Source organism: Ostrinia nubilalis, chromosome 25, assembly GCF_963855985.1.
Source record: "Ostrinia nubilalis chromosome 25, ilOstNubi1.1, whole genome shotgun sequence".
Taxonomy (NCBI): Eukaryota; Metazoa; Arthropoda; class Insecta; order Lepidoptera; family Crambidae; genus Ostrinia; species Ostrinia nubilalis.
The window spans coordinates 9,005,006-9,019,597 of record NC_087112.1 but is presented as its reverse complement, the minus strand read 5'-3'; the positions used below and the strand labels follow the sequence as shown (position 1 = coordinate 9,019,597).

The 14,592-nt window shown below is 34.9% G+C and overlaps 1 protein-coding gene across 1 annotated transcript in view; it reads left to right on the top strand.

Moving 5' to 3' along the window:
• Positions 1-5,937: 5,937 nt before the first annotated feature.
• The window catches only part of LOC135084038 (forkhead box protein P4), a 65,345-nt gene continuing 56,690 nt past the window's right edge, over positions 5,938-14,592 (top strand). The window contains exon 1 of the mRNA XM_063978780.1: positions 5,938-6,580. The gene's annotated coding sequence lies outside the window, so the exon portion shown is untranslated. The remainder of the gene's footprint in view (positions 6,581-14,592) is intronic.

The following is a 14,592-nucleotide window of genomic DNA, read 5'->3' as shown; positions in this document are numbered from 1 at the left end:
AGCCTTGAAACTGAAAAACAGTCACGTCAGTAAGCGTCCATGATACTTTTCTATGTAAACCGACTGACAAATAAAGAGATGTTTGTGTAAAAATATGAATATTTAATAATAAAGTTCGAGACCGCCTTGTAACATTACAATACAACACATTTATTTTTCGTTTACAAAATGACAAGTCTGAAAACATGTTTAGTTGATGAAATAGTATAAAAGTAACCCTTGGATTTTGTTTCTTAAAAGATTTTGTGTTTAGAAAAAATAATATTGCTTAATAGTTGAGTTAGTATTTCGTCAAATAAGTAGTAACTTAACTGTGCCTGTTTAATTTCCATTTTGTGACATAAATCCTAAAAAATGTTATGTAAATACAAAAAGAATCAAAATACCTATAGTCCACGGCAATAGAAACGGGCAATTTTGTAAAGTACTTTCATAAAATACACTTTTAATAAGTAGATCGAAGAGGGATCAATCCTTGGGAGGCTTTTGTCCAGCAGTGGACGTGATATTTATTATTGCGAAATGAACGAACGAACGAAGTAGATTGATCAGGACTGGAACATTATCTTTAAAGATGTTAAAAAGTATTTTGCAATAAAGATCAAATCCAATAGTTAGTTGCCAAAGTTGTTCTGCTTTATTTGTTTTCAGTGTTTATACAAAAATGTGAAAGTCACCAAAGTATACATATTTTAGTCTCCTGATTCCTTAGGCAATGTACAACTTTTATGTTTATGTAGAGTCCCTACGTTCCATTAGTTAATCCTGAATTGATTTTTTCAAAGAGTGAAATTAACATAATAGGTACAAACAAATGCTAGAGACACACAAACAAATGCTAGGGAAACTAACATAAACAATATTATAGTCCAAAAGGTTTCAGGCAAAAAGTTGCATATTTATCGACTCTACCAGAAGCCTATAGTCCGATTTTTAATTCGACGGAATTCTGACAGCTGTCATTTTTTGACAATTCAGATGTAATAAGCCTTTTTTGCTTTGAATTATTAATAAATATTAGGAAATGAAATTTCATCAAGTACAACTTACAAGAATGAACTATTGTTTGTTTTGTGAATTCAATGTACACTAATTAATATGTACATTTTAGAGATTAAATAGAAAAAAACGTGTTTTTAACACAGTAAAACAACATATTATCATATACGAAAATATGTATTGATCATCAATCATCATTATCGTCATCATAATCAACTTGGATTATAAAATTGGCATCTTGTTAAATTGGTTATTTTATGAAGCTAAGATTTTATTAACAAAAGGATTTTCATAAAAAAGGTTTGTAACTCATGGATTATTGGCGAGGGAGTCCAGTATTAGAAAAATATTTTCCCAATTTTTTTTCTAACTTCAAAAATATGATAATAAAAATTCAAATAACCATTTTGAAATTATCAGTACATTTTTAAGCCTTAGTTTTTGAAGTGAAACCTTAAATTCAAGTAAGGATTATTTTTTAATTTGTGAAAATGCTCTCCATTCTTAGTGGGAATGTTTCAATGTTGGCAACACTTCTGAAATGTAAAAATTCCGTCGAATTAAAAATCAGAGTTTAGAAAGGTAAAAACACAGTAAGAAGGTAAGAAACATCAATATTTCAGCTGATTGATTCTACGGATCCTACAGTTAAATAAAGTTGTTCATAATCCCGTAATAATTAAGGAATCTCGCTCGATAGACCGACGATCTTAGTGAAGGTTGCGGGAAGCGCCCGGATGCGGGCAGCGCGGGACCGGTCTTTGTGGAAATCCTTGGGGGAGGCCTTTGTCCAGCAGTGGACGTCATTTGGCTGAAAATTAAGTAATGAAAAAAGTGATTTAAAAACATAACCCTCCTTCTGGCGCAGTCGGGTAAAAATAGCCCTGTAATTATTGAATCAATAGTGTGGAAAACCTTGGGGGAGGCCTTTGTCCAGCAGTGAAAGTCTTTAGGCTGAAAAGGAAGTCATGATATTTGGCAAGTGTTTTAAAAATAGTCCTGTAATTATTGAATTAGTAGTGTGGGCAGGCCTCCTACTAGGTGGACCGACGATCTGGTGAAGGTCGCGGGAGATGCCTGGATGCGGGCCGCGCAGGACCGGTCTTTGTGGAAAACCTTGAGGGAGGCCTTTGTCCAGCAGTGAAATATTGAATTAAGTAGTAGTGTGGACATGCCTCCCACTAGGTGGACCGAAGATCTGGTGAAGGTCGCGGGAGATGCCTGGATACGGGCGGCGCAGGACCGGTCTTTGTGGAAAACCTTGGGGGAGGCCTTTGTCCAGCAGTAGTCTTTCGGCTTAAACTAACGAATTATTAAATTCACGAATTCTTGTATTAATTATTATTATTGAATTCATTAGGACTATACATTATTTTAATTTGTATTGATTATGTTAAATCATCATTGTCGTGTAAGTCTCTACATGACAATGTCTAAATATTGTGTTGTATGTATGTATGTTAGCTTTTAATAAAGCTGTTTTGTTTTTCAAAATGTTTATTAATTTGACAAGATAAGTACGTCATTAAATGTTTACTATAAGAAAAATAAAAATAAAATCTTTTGGTTTCATGAAACTTAAAAAAGTGTATATAAAACTTTTTGCTAACTACGAAGTTATAATGAATTAAAATCATATTTTAGGTTGCGTTAATTAAAATTGGATTATCTACAGAGATGTAATTAGGTACTTATTAACATGTCATCATAATTATTTAAGTTTAAATAACGGTACATCTTGATTAACACTTTGAAACCATTTGCGATTGTGATAAGTGCGAAATTGTAACAAAAAACAGTCTTATGTGCGGTCGACTGTACACTTCGGCTTCCAAGCCTCAATTAATTGAGAGAGATAAAATTATCACAAAGAAGAACGGTCACGCCCCATACAAAAAAAACCCAGACCCGACAGAAACGAGACATATCTCAGTTTTTTTGTCATGTCTTAATTAGTTAAATTATATATTTTTTATATTCGGAATCTATGTATAACACCAAAATATTACCCTTTGTTTTTGTTCAGGCGCTATACAAAAACTAATACAAAATGCCTATTTATCACCAAAATTGGTAAATGTATGTACCTAAATGTCTATTACAGCTGCTATGGAATGTATCTAGGTGACCTGGAGATACAGCCGGATTATACAGGGTGGTTATACATATGGAACGATAAGTGTTCTCACTCGATTATTTCTAAACTATACAAGATATCGAAAAAATAGTTACTGATTCTGAAAGTGCTTCACGAGCTCTTTCAAATGGTACCAAATAATAGGTTACAGATTATGGAAGCTGGTAACATTGAATTTTTGGATTTTGTAACTTCTCGTTTCCACCCTGTATAATCCGGCTGTATCTCCAGGTCACCTAGATACATTCCATAGCAGCTGTAATAGACATTTAGGTACATACATTTACCAATTTTGGTGATAAATAGGCATTTTGTATTAGTTTTTGTATAGCGCCTGAACAAAAACAAAGGGTAATATTTTGGTGTTATACATAGATTTCGAATATAAAAAATATATAATTTAACTAATTAAGACATGACAAAAAAACTGAGATATTATGTCTCGTTTCTGTCGGGCCTGGGTCACAAATGACCGTTCTTCTTTACAACAAAGAACTATCTTTGCTCGTCCTATCAACGCTTAACTTATCAAAAGCTTAATATAATAAATTTATACGTTTACAATCAGAACAAATATCGCTAGTACGAGTAATAACAATAACTGTTACATTTACTATGACGTCAATTTGACAAGATGTTTTATGGAGGCCGTATATCATTGCTCTGATTGTATGAGCAACAACACGGTATATTTATTTTTAAACAATCTAAAATTCATGTGCGAATAAAAACTATGTATTATGCAATCGTAATCTGTGGTAAGCTTCCCGCGTAATTATTCGCATAGACAATGAGGGGCCCAGACGTCGCGAATGCGAATTTTAAAAATAAGTCGTTCGGATCGAAACGTCCGCGCCGTGCACGTTCCACATTCGAAATAATAATTGTATTAAGGAAACATGAGCGCGGCGCATGTGTTTGTTTGTTTGTTTACTCGCCGGTGACGTCATATGTTTATTCTCGCGGGGAGGTTGGGGCGAAATGGACACTCAACATTTTGTAATTATTTTTTTAGTGAGTAGTTCAAACTTTGCAAGTATGTAGTTATATTATGATTGTAGGTACATCATTTATATCGTTTTCAATAGAAGAAACAGAAATAATTAATTTTAAGGTTGAAAAATGCTAACTGGTTAATCCTGAAGTAAAATATCAAAATAATAAAAAAAATCGGCGATTTTATATTATAATCTACAGGACCTAAAATTTTGCAAGTAAGTTTGCTATCAAAAGTCTCACTTGTATTGAAATAGGTAAGTATTGGGCCGGTGATATTATGTGACTTATTTCAAAAGATTACGTAGTCATTAAAGACATTCTAAAGCATGATTTTTCCTTATCACATTATGCTGGTGTCATTAAAACTGTTACCTATTAATTTTATTTTAACCACTAAAATACTATCCTGAAACTTTCAATCTTTTACGAAAATCATGATCAGACTCAGAGTTACAGTCTGTTTGACATTTTCAGACACCAAAAGTAAAAGCTAGTTTACCAAGCATAGGCATTATTGGATATTTCTTCTACATACAAAAATCAAGGATAAGTAGTATCTAAAACTTGTGTAAGTAATTAATCAGAAACTTGCTCAGAAGAAGCCTCATATTATGTTATTTTGTTGCTCATGTAAACATTTTCCCTCTAATTTCTGCAACGACAAGGAAATGCAGTACCGAGATTAAAGAGTTCTGGATTTTGGAGTATAGTTTTTGTCAAGACCGATTACTCGCGATTTACCGCGAACAGTTTTCAAGTTCAAGAACATAATTGGCGTGTGATTAACGAGACAGGAGCACAAAATATAACAGAAGACAAACTCCATACTAAACGCGCTCGAGCCACGCACACATAGACACCGCTCTAGCAAGACTGTCTTGGACGAATGCGAGCGCGACGTGGCGAGACAGACGATCGCCACACGTTCGCTGTGGTTCGCTTGAGTCACGCGCCGGTCAACCGCCTGTGATATTATTTTGTTTTGCGAAATTGACGAAAATGAGTGAACAGAAAAAGTCGTATTATAATTGTTCGGTATTTGGTTGCTTAAACTCATAATTAAATACCGAATTTTCATTTTTTAAATTACCAGTTGATTCGGGGAGGTAAGTTAGTTATTTTTTTTAATTTCAATTGAAATTGAAAGTCAACTCAATTATTAGGAATATCGAATTGTTTTAGAGAGGTTTTAGGAATTATTGGATAACTAGATTTTGCCCGCGGCTTCACCCGCGTGAAATTTAGTTTGTCATAAATTATAGCCTAGTTATTCAGGGTTATAAACAATAATACTGTAAAGTTACATCAAAATCCGTTCAGTAGTTTTTGCGTGAAAGAGCAACAAACATCCAGACATCCAGACATCCAAACTTTCGCATTTATAATATTAGTTGGATAATAGTGTCAACCACTCAACTAAATACTACTTCCTTGTCGTGTATTTGTTTGCAAACTATTACTATAATAACGTCCTAAATATAAATAAGTATACGTGGATATCTGTTATTGTCTTTCTTGCATAGTATTAAGAGTAACATTTTTCTATCATAACGAAATAAACGCAACACATGACAAGACAACCCTAGCGCGACGGCCGAGCGTGCGAGCGAGAGAGGTATGCAAAGCGAGGTACATACATGAGTTTACCTTCTGTTATATTTTGTGACAGGAGACAGTGTTCCGCGCGAGCCCCGCCGCCTCTTGTTTACACACGCACACAGCCGCGGCACGCACACTGCGCCGCGCCCGTCGAGCCGCTTATTTAGGTATATTGTTGTTTATTTTATTCGGCGCTATGCTCCGACACGGGGCGAGCCTTTCGACTCAGTTTTAACGCGCGTTTTATGAAACGACAACTATGCGTCGATGTTCGCTCTCCGATAATAATTATTCATATCGGGACCGCTCCTAGCGACCGAAATAGCGCGTAAACAATTACAACTTTACATTTTCGCATTGTTTGTTAAGTTTATTTTTTTATTTATTTTTTTGCGAGTGTCCCGGCCGGCGCGCCTTGTCTCCGCGAATCTTAATAGCGGTTAATCATAGTTTATTTTTACCGCGCAACGTGTGTTAATAATTGTGTTGGGGCCGCCTGTTTCTTTTATTTAGCTATCGTGTTTGATTGAATCGCAAATTGCGGAAGCGTTTTAGCAAAAAACACTAACGTGGACTGTGAAAACGAGATCGTTCAACAATTATACTTTCAAATGTGTGTATGGTAATACTTTTGACAGTTCTAAATTTAAACGTCACGTTTTTCGAGTTTTAAAATTTGAATTTGCGCTTTGGCGGGAACAGTGGGTGCTAACGAAGTAGGCTGCACAGAAAGTTTGGAAAAGTGTTGTGCACACATCGGATGCTGGCAAGTGTTTTTTCAACGCGTTTTCGAGGCTAAGCGCTAGTTGTTTGAACAAGTGTGTTTTCTAATGGATTTATTTTGAGGTGAGTTTAAATTTACTTGTGTGTTGGTGTTTGTATTGTTTGTTCAACGTGTTTTGTGTGCGTGTTCGCGCCGGTCGGTGGTGGCGGGAAACTGTGTACCTAGCCGGTTCTACTCGTGTGTGAGTGTACAAACAGAGCGCTGGTGTGCGTTAGCGACTTATTGTCACTTTGTAAGAGGGGAAACAAGGAGGGAGAGGTTACTTGTCATGTATTTAGGCGAAGACAAAACTTTGATGAGTTGACTTTTTAATTTATATGCTCCTTTTATGAGCGGAGGCCGCGAGACGTCACATATTTGCTCACGTACTTGGCCGTCGATATCTGTATTGATTTTTGACATCACGCCATCAAATATTTTATGTAAACGCGAAAAGTGATTAGCCTTTTCACGAATAAGGTGGCTCGTACTTTCCAATTACGATTGGGCTAACTGTATTCTAAAATTTTGTGTAAATGTACAGCTTTTTACAGATGCATTAAGTATTTGATAAAATTGCGTATAAATAATGGGACGCATTTTTTTTAGCAATAGCTTATTAGCAACTCGATAGTATGTCGTCAAACCTACTTCTATTCTACCTCCACAATTTATCATGTAAAAGTTTATTTTTAATTTTAACTATAGGTACAATATGCTCAATATATTTTTTTTCTAATACCTAGATTATCCATATCATACTAAAACTGACTATCACTGTAAAAAAGGGAATTTCCCTTTTACATCACTTCTAAGTAATGGTGAAATAATCTTTTAACCTATTTTTGAGACAAAATTACCTTTTTAACTCAATTAAGTACTCTTTTCGCAACATTTCCTGGTAAAGTATGTTTTATTTCAAAATTTTTAAGTAAATTGTAAGTGTAAATATTTATGACATTAGGTTTTAAAGTATCTTAGTAGTAATCGACCAAAATAAAAAATAAAGCGCCAAAAAATACACTGAAACAAAACATTTTGCTTAAAATAACAATCATTATAGATAATATGCAAATTACATACTATAATGTCGCTTAAAGACTTCAATCAACCGTATATTACCGTACTTATAATTCGTAGTTAAAGAAAAAAATATTTCATACATACTTAATAAAAAATAAACCTATTTTTATTAATTGAGGATTGATACATTGCCCACTCTCCCCTTATTTTACCTATTACTAAAAAAGTAACAAAATTAATAATTTTGTTTTAAGGATGAGGTTGTTTTATTTTAATGACATAATCTTACGTCTTGAATCCCTATAAATGTGAAAGTATGTTTGTTACTCTATCATGTAAAAACTACTGAATGGATTTTGATGAATCTTTACAGTTTTATTGTTTATACATCAGAATAACAGGCTTTTTATTACTATTTGTAACGATCTGAATTTAGAACCTATTTTTGGTTGAAACTAAATGCAGCAGCGCAAGGTCAAAGTCAGTTGAATTTATTAATGATTTTCACTTAGATACAAACTGTCTTTTACATTATCATTTATCTCAGAAAATAATTACGTTTATTTATTTATTTAGCAAGTTAAAAGTTACATTAGATATCTTTAATTAAATACCACAAGGGTTTGGAAATAAAGCTAACGTGTTCACAATAAATTAATTCAAAATAATTTAACCAATTATTCTTGGTATTTTAAAAAAATAATAAAGATGGTTATTGATAATACTAATTTTGTTACAGTAACTGTAACATAAAAATCTACAAACTGCGCGTAAGTTTCAGAGAAAGATAAAGATCGCTAATTAAAAGATGCCCGATCTTAATCGCTAATTTATCATTAAGTTTGACCACAGCTGACTAAGTAGTAACAATACAGACTAATTAATGATAAGTACTACTTACATTGTGTATGAAGTAAGAAAGGTAAACAGGAACATTTCGCTTCATAATACATCCATTTTGTAAAATAAAATAATCATAATGCAATCACCACCTTGAAGAGATTAATAATTATTAATAATAACATCTGTATTTGTATTATGTCGTTAACAAAATATTCCAGAATCCAAATCTCTCAGTGGGACTGGGAAAGGCAAATAAAGGGGATGGATTGTAAAAACAGGGCTTGTGTGCCCTCTTATTGGGGTTTTGGGAGTCGGTAGGGAGATAGAAAAACGGGCATGCATTTGAGACAATGAATAAAGATAAAAAAATGTTAACTAATGTAGGATATGGGCAGGCCTCACACTAGGTGGACCGACGATCTGGTGAAGGTCGCGGGAGGTGCCTGGATGCAAGAGGCGCAGGATCGGTCTTCGTGGAAATCCTTGGGGGAGGCCTTTGTCCAGCAGTGGACGTCTTTCGGCTGAAACGAACGAACGAACGAATGTAGGACGTAATAATATGTGATTATAACTATTCCAACCTCTCGTTTCCACCGCTGCAACTCCTGTGTAGCCAGGATCTACAGCTTGACCGCCAATTCAATAGAGTAAAAACTCAATCAGTAAAGGCCAACTGGTCCAGAGGGAAAATCATGACACCCGCAACGAAATTATTTAATCAGAAGAACGTCATTCTGTTAATACAAATTAACAGAACAAGTATTTTTTACTTTTAGCATTATTAGAGACCCTTTAAATTCCTACTATCCTACTAATATTATAAATGCGAAAGTTTGTATGGATGTCTGGATGTTTGTTACTCTTTCACACAAAAACTACTGGATTTTGATGAAACTTTACAGTATTATTGTTTATAACCCAGAATAACAACGATCTGTGACAAATTAAATTTCGCGGTAAAAAGCTAGTTGTGCCATAAAGCCTGACTCTCCTCTCTCCTCTCTCTCCTAGTGTTTCTATTTTCTGTCTGAGGTTGTTGTAAACTTTAAGCTATTATTAATCCATAATCAATCGATGGGGCAGAAAGGTTCTGGAATGGAGGCCGCGTACCGGAAAACGCAGCGTGGGACGTCCACCTACAAGGTGGACCGACGACATCGTAAGGGTGGCAGGGAAGCGCTGGACGCAGGCCGCTACCAATCGATCAACATGGAAAGCATTGGGGGAGGCCTATGTTCAGCAGTGGACGTCCTATGGCTGAAATGATGATGATGATGATGATGAATCAATTAATCACGAAGAGTTTTGCAGAATTAATAGATTAATATTTTCTCATGAAACTTTGACTAACGTACCTAAGTTATACTTATCATTTCGATAATTAATGACTTAAAAAGTCAAAGTCCAAAATTCTTACAAAAACTCGTTAAAAGCCTGTTATAGAAGAAACCCATAAACATAGGTTTTAAATTAATTTTATAGTAAACTGTAGGTCAAGGTACAAACTATGCCAATACGTGCTTTTTTGCTACAACAATGTTTTAAAAGGTATAATATGATGTCGACTATACTTTGATGATACGGTTTAATATTGCTGTACTTTCACTATAAAATTAAACAGGTATTCAATTTTAATACGATGGTGCCAAACGGCACCATTGGCCGATGACTGGTGCAAACTTTCAAAATTTCTTTTGTGCTGTATGCCGGAGACAAAGGGTTAATTAGGTACAAAGCTTACGGGACTATTCCCACCTCTCGTTCCCACCGCTACAACTCCTGTGTAGCCAGGATCTACAGGTTGACCGCCAATACAAACCCAACCAGTGAAGTTCAAGTTTGTCCCGGAGGAAAGTTAGTTCGTTGGACCCGCAATGGTCAACGACATTAGGTACAAGGTTTGCGTTTATGTAATAAAAATAAAATAAAAGCACACAATTGAATTGGGATCCTCCTTTTTTGAAGTCGGATAATATAAACTGTACGGAACCACCCGCTAATATTACAGTCAAACTTGAGTTATAACTCATCCGCTCACAAGGACTGATTGTCCTAAACACAAGGGCTACATTCATAAGTACAGTCTAACCCGAAATATGTATGCGACTTTTAACCTTATACTGTTGAGCTTAAGGAAAAGTTTCAAGTAGGGTTAAAAAAGGAAATCCCGTTATTTGTTCTTAGTATTTTGATTCTGATAAGTCTCTTTCGTAGAGTTCAAATATGAAGTTAGGTTCAAGTCTTTTACAGTTTTTTTACAGCCAAGAATTATGCCAAGCGATATAATAAAAACTAGTATCGAATATTAAAAACTACCACACCATTTATTTATTTACGAATGAAACGAAACAAAAAAATTATAGTCGCAGTCACACTAAATAATAATCAGCAAAGTTTCCACTTTACAGGAAAAGTTCCCTGTGCCCAGCACTATAATACAGGGTGTTAGGTAAATGGGTATATGAGCCGACATTAGCCCATGTTAACATTGCATTAAATGGTATGGTGAAGTCAGAAAATTGATATCATTATTTTAATTATTTTAATTTTCATACAAATCTGATTTTATGAATTTTAATTTGTATGAACATTTAAAAAAATAAAATTATGATATCAAATTTCTGACTTCACCATACCATTTATGTGCATATTTTAACATGGGCTAGTGTCGGCTCATATACCCATTTACCTAACATCCTGTATAATGTAAATATTTTCTAGAAAGCAACTTCTTATGGTGGCGTTCTTCCTATAGTGCTGTGCTAGACTAGACTACCTACTGTAGATACTATTGAAATATATAAAATAAAACACTAAATAAGTTCAATATTCGTCCAACCATTTTCAGAGAGCTGCATCATACACCACTATTAATTACACTGGAGATATTTTCGAGAACTAATGGATAAATATAACGTTGTGGAGAGCTAATGGAAAATATAATGTTTTAAGCTTGAGAGTGAATCCTCTCAAGCTTATTTCTATTTCACTCTCAAGCTTATTTCCATTATAATTTGGCATTAAGATAATTTACAGTAAGTATAATGATCTTTTTTAGCAAATAATTATTATTAAGCTCTGTCACGTGATCGCACTTTCTAAGACTGCACAATTACATGAATAAATATAAAAAATAAAATAAAACAATGCAGTAACATCCCTGACCTGGCTGTTTGATCAGAAAACATTGGTGTAACTTTCGTCAACATACAAAAATACCATAATGTTTCTCAAGAGGATTTGCATTTAACTACATACTACACGTTAACATTGTGTTAACCTTAAGTACCTATAGTGACGTGGGTGTCCCACACGCTTTGACAATTTGGACTTTTTTTCGTTATTTTATATAAAATAGACTCACTAGTTACAGTGACTAGTACAGCCGTGTATGATACCGATCCGATCGGGCGAATTTGATTTACCAATGAGTTAATACCTCTACCACCCGCAACAGATCTGTAGTCACACCCAATTGTCACTGCAGTGTGACCATTGTTAATTTTACTTATCCGTAATCACACTGGTGTGACTACAGGTAATTTTACCCGATCCGTAGACACACCGGTGTGACTACGGATCACTTGATTCGACCCGTAGCCACACTGGTGTGACTACGGATAATGCAACCTGACCCGTAGTTACACTGGTGTGACTACGATTGGTTTAATCCGGTGTTTAGTCACACTAGTGTGACTACGGGTAAATTTAGTCCGATCTGTAGTCACACCAACATGACCAATTATTATTCTTCACCCTATTTTATTTCCTTATAATTACATCTTATAGGAAGCTGCTAATACATGTGATACATTTTACATTAAATTATTTATAACATTAAGAAGAAGATAGCTTACTATATTTTTTTTAGTTTTACGACATTGTCAACGGTTATGCACTTTCATCAAAAGCAGTATTAAGAAAATAAAAGATAATCTATAATTAAATAGTATACTTATATCAATATTGTTTTAGTTTTTTTATGTTGTACCCACGCTTAACAATTAAAAATAAAGTAAAAAAAATATAAATGTTACATCTTTTACCAAGAAAAACACATTTAAACAAATTAATACAATATAATCACCTGTACATGTTTATTCGACAATAAATACCTATATTTTCTTTGGATTCATGACAATGAAAATGACGTAGGATCGTATGGAGTAGGTACTTCAAACTTCAGATTGGTGTAGATCAAGGTACAACAGACATTTTTATTCACGCAAAAAAGGGGTTGTTTTAAACAGCAAGTTAAATGCTTCAGCTTGATACATTTATTTATCAAAAAAGGAATAAAAAAATATTAGTTTTTAACAAAAAAAATGTGCAGCCGTAACACTCTGCGCTGCATCACTAACTCCATGTTCTGAATTTTTTTAAAACTCCAACTCACCTTAAAAAAATCTATAAAAAGAGTGGGAACTTTTAAAAACTATACCATTTACAATAACTTTTAATGAAAGTTTTTATCTCTACATTTTTCTGTGCGTAAAAATGGAGCTTGACTTTAAAATTTTAGAAAGAAAACGCGGTGTAGTTCTTTTGTTCGAGGGACATCGGTATTATAAACAAAAAGTTTATGCTAATAAGAGCATAATTTGGTTTTGTAGTAACAGGCGCAAACAGAAATGCATAGGATCGGTTACTACACACGTAAGTACCATAATACATTAATGGTATAAAGGATCTGCCACACTGGATGTGTTCTGAGGGCAGGGCTCAGGTCGAAGTGAATCTCCTGACCAACAATGGGGCCTTTGGCAGAAAATAGCGCTAGCTAGCGGTAGTAAGAAAAATGGCGTAGTTTTAGCGGTAAGTGCTGTCACTGTCAAAAAAATGTAAGGGAAAACGTCACTTTTGAAGTTTAGCAAACATGTCCTAGCCGAAAACATGCTAAAGTTTCGGCGGTTGCCATGACGATCGCCATTTTGCTAACAGTTTCTGCCCCCCTAGACAAAACGCACTTTTTGATCGAATCGAAAATCGAATCCGTCAAAACTCCATACAAAAGAGGTGCTTTTCGACCACTTTTCGACTGGTTTGCGATTATAATTTGCACTTTGTCTAGACCCACTGCTGCATCATGTTGTTCACATGATGCGGGCTGCGTTCACTTTGACCTGACGGAGAATGCATCCATTGTGGCAAATCTGTGGACATAAGATCGGCACCTAATTACCTAATATTTATCTTATTTTGTCAGGATGGAAAAATAATTAAGCGCGTGGAGCATTCTTCAGATTGTAAACGTGATTATGCTGGTAATGAAATACTATGTTATGTAGACAAAATGAAGAACGAAGCTGGTACATCACCTGAATCGGTGCCTAGCATTTTCAATAATCATATCAAGCCCATATACAACAAGGGTCTACATCTGATCACTAAAGTTCCATCGTTTGATAACGTGAAACGCAGCTTGTACTCGGCACGCAAAAAGAAGTACCAAGTAAAGAAAACTGTCTACACTCAACTGGATGAAGTGGAAATACCAGCGCAGTTCAACAAATTCCTTGTAGCGGACTACCAATATGAAGGCTCCAGAGTAATACTGTTTTGTTCTGCTGAAAGTAAGAAGCAGCTGTCAAATGTCAAAGAATATTTTATTGACGGTACATTCAAGAGCACGCCGAAACCATTTACGCAGCTTTTCTCTATACATGGCGATTTAAAGAGCACTTCTGAATCGAGTAACGTAGTGCCACTTGTGTATGCCCTAATGAGTGATAAGAAGGAGTCGACATATCTCGCACTATTCGATATATTAACGACGTACTGCCCAGAATGGGCTCCAATTAAGGTCCACGCTGACTTTGAGTTTGCTGCAACGAATGCTTTAAAGTTCTTTTTCCCAAATATCTCGATCAAAAAGTGCTATTACCACTTCAGCAACAGCATCTGGAGTAAAAGCAATTCTATAGGAATAAAGTCGAAGCTGTATCAACGTATTGTAGCGATGTGTGCCTCTCTGCCTCTCCTACCTACAGCCAGCGTCAGGGAAGGATGGAGTTACATCCAGTCCCAATCAGAAGAGTTCAATGACGCTAAACTAAATGAGTTTTTGAAGTATATGAAAAATACGTGGATCAAAGACGACGACTTCATAAATGAATGGTGCATTTATAACGAACGTCACCGCACTAATAATGTCTTAGAAAACTGGCATTCGCAGTTAAATAAACGAGTGAATAAAAATTACGTGACCATTGTTAAGCTACTGAGTGTA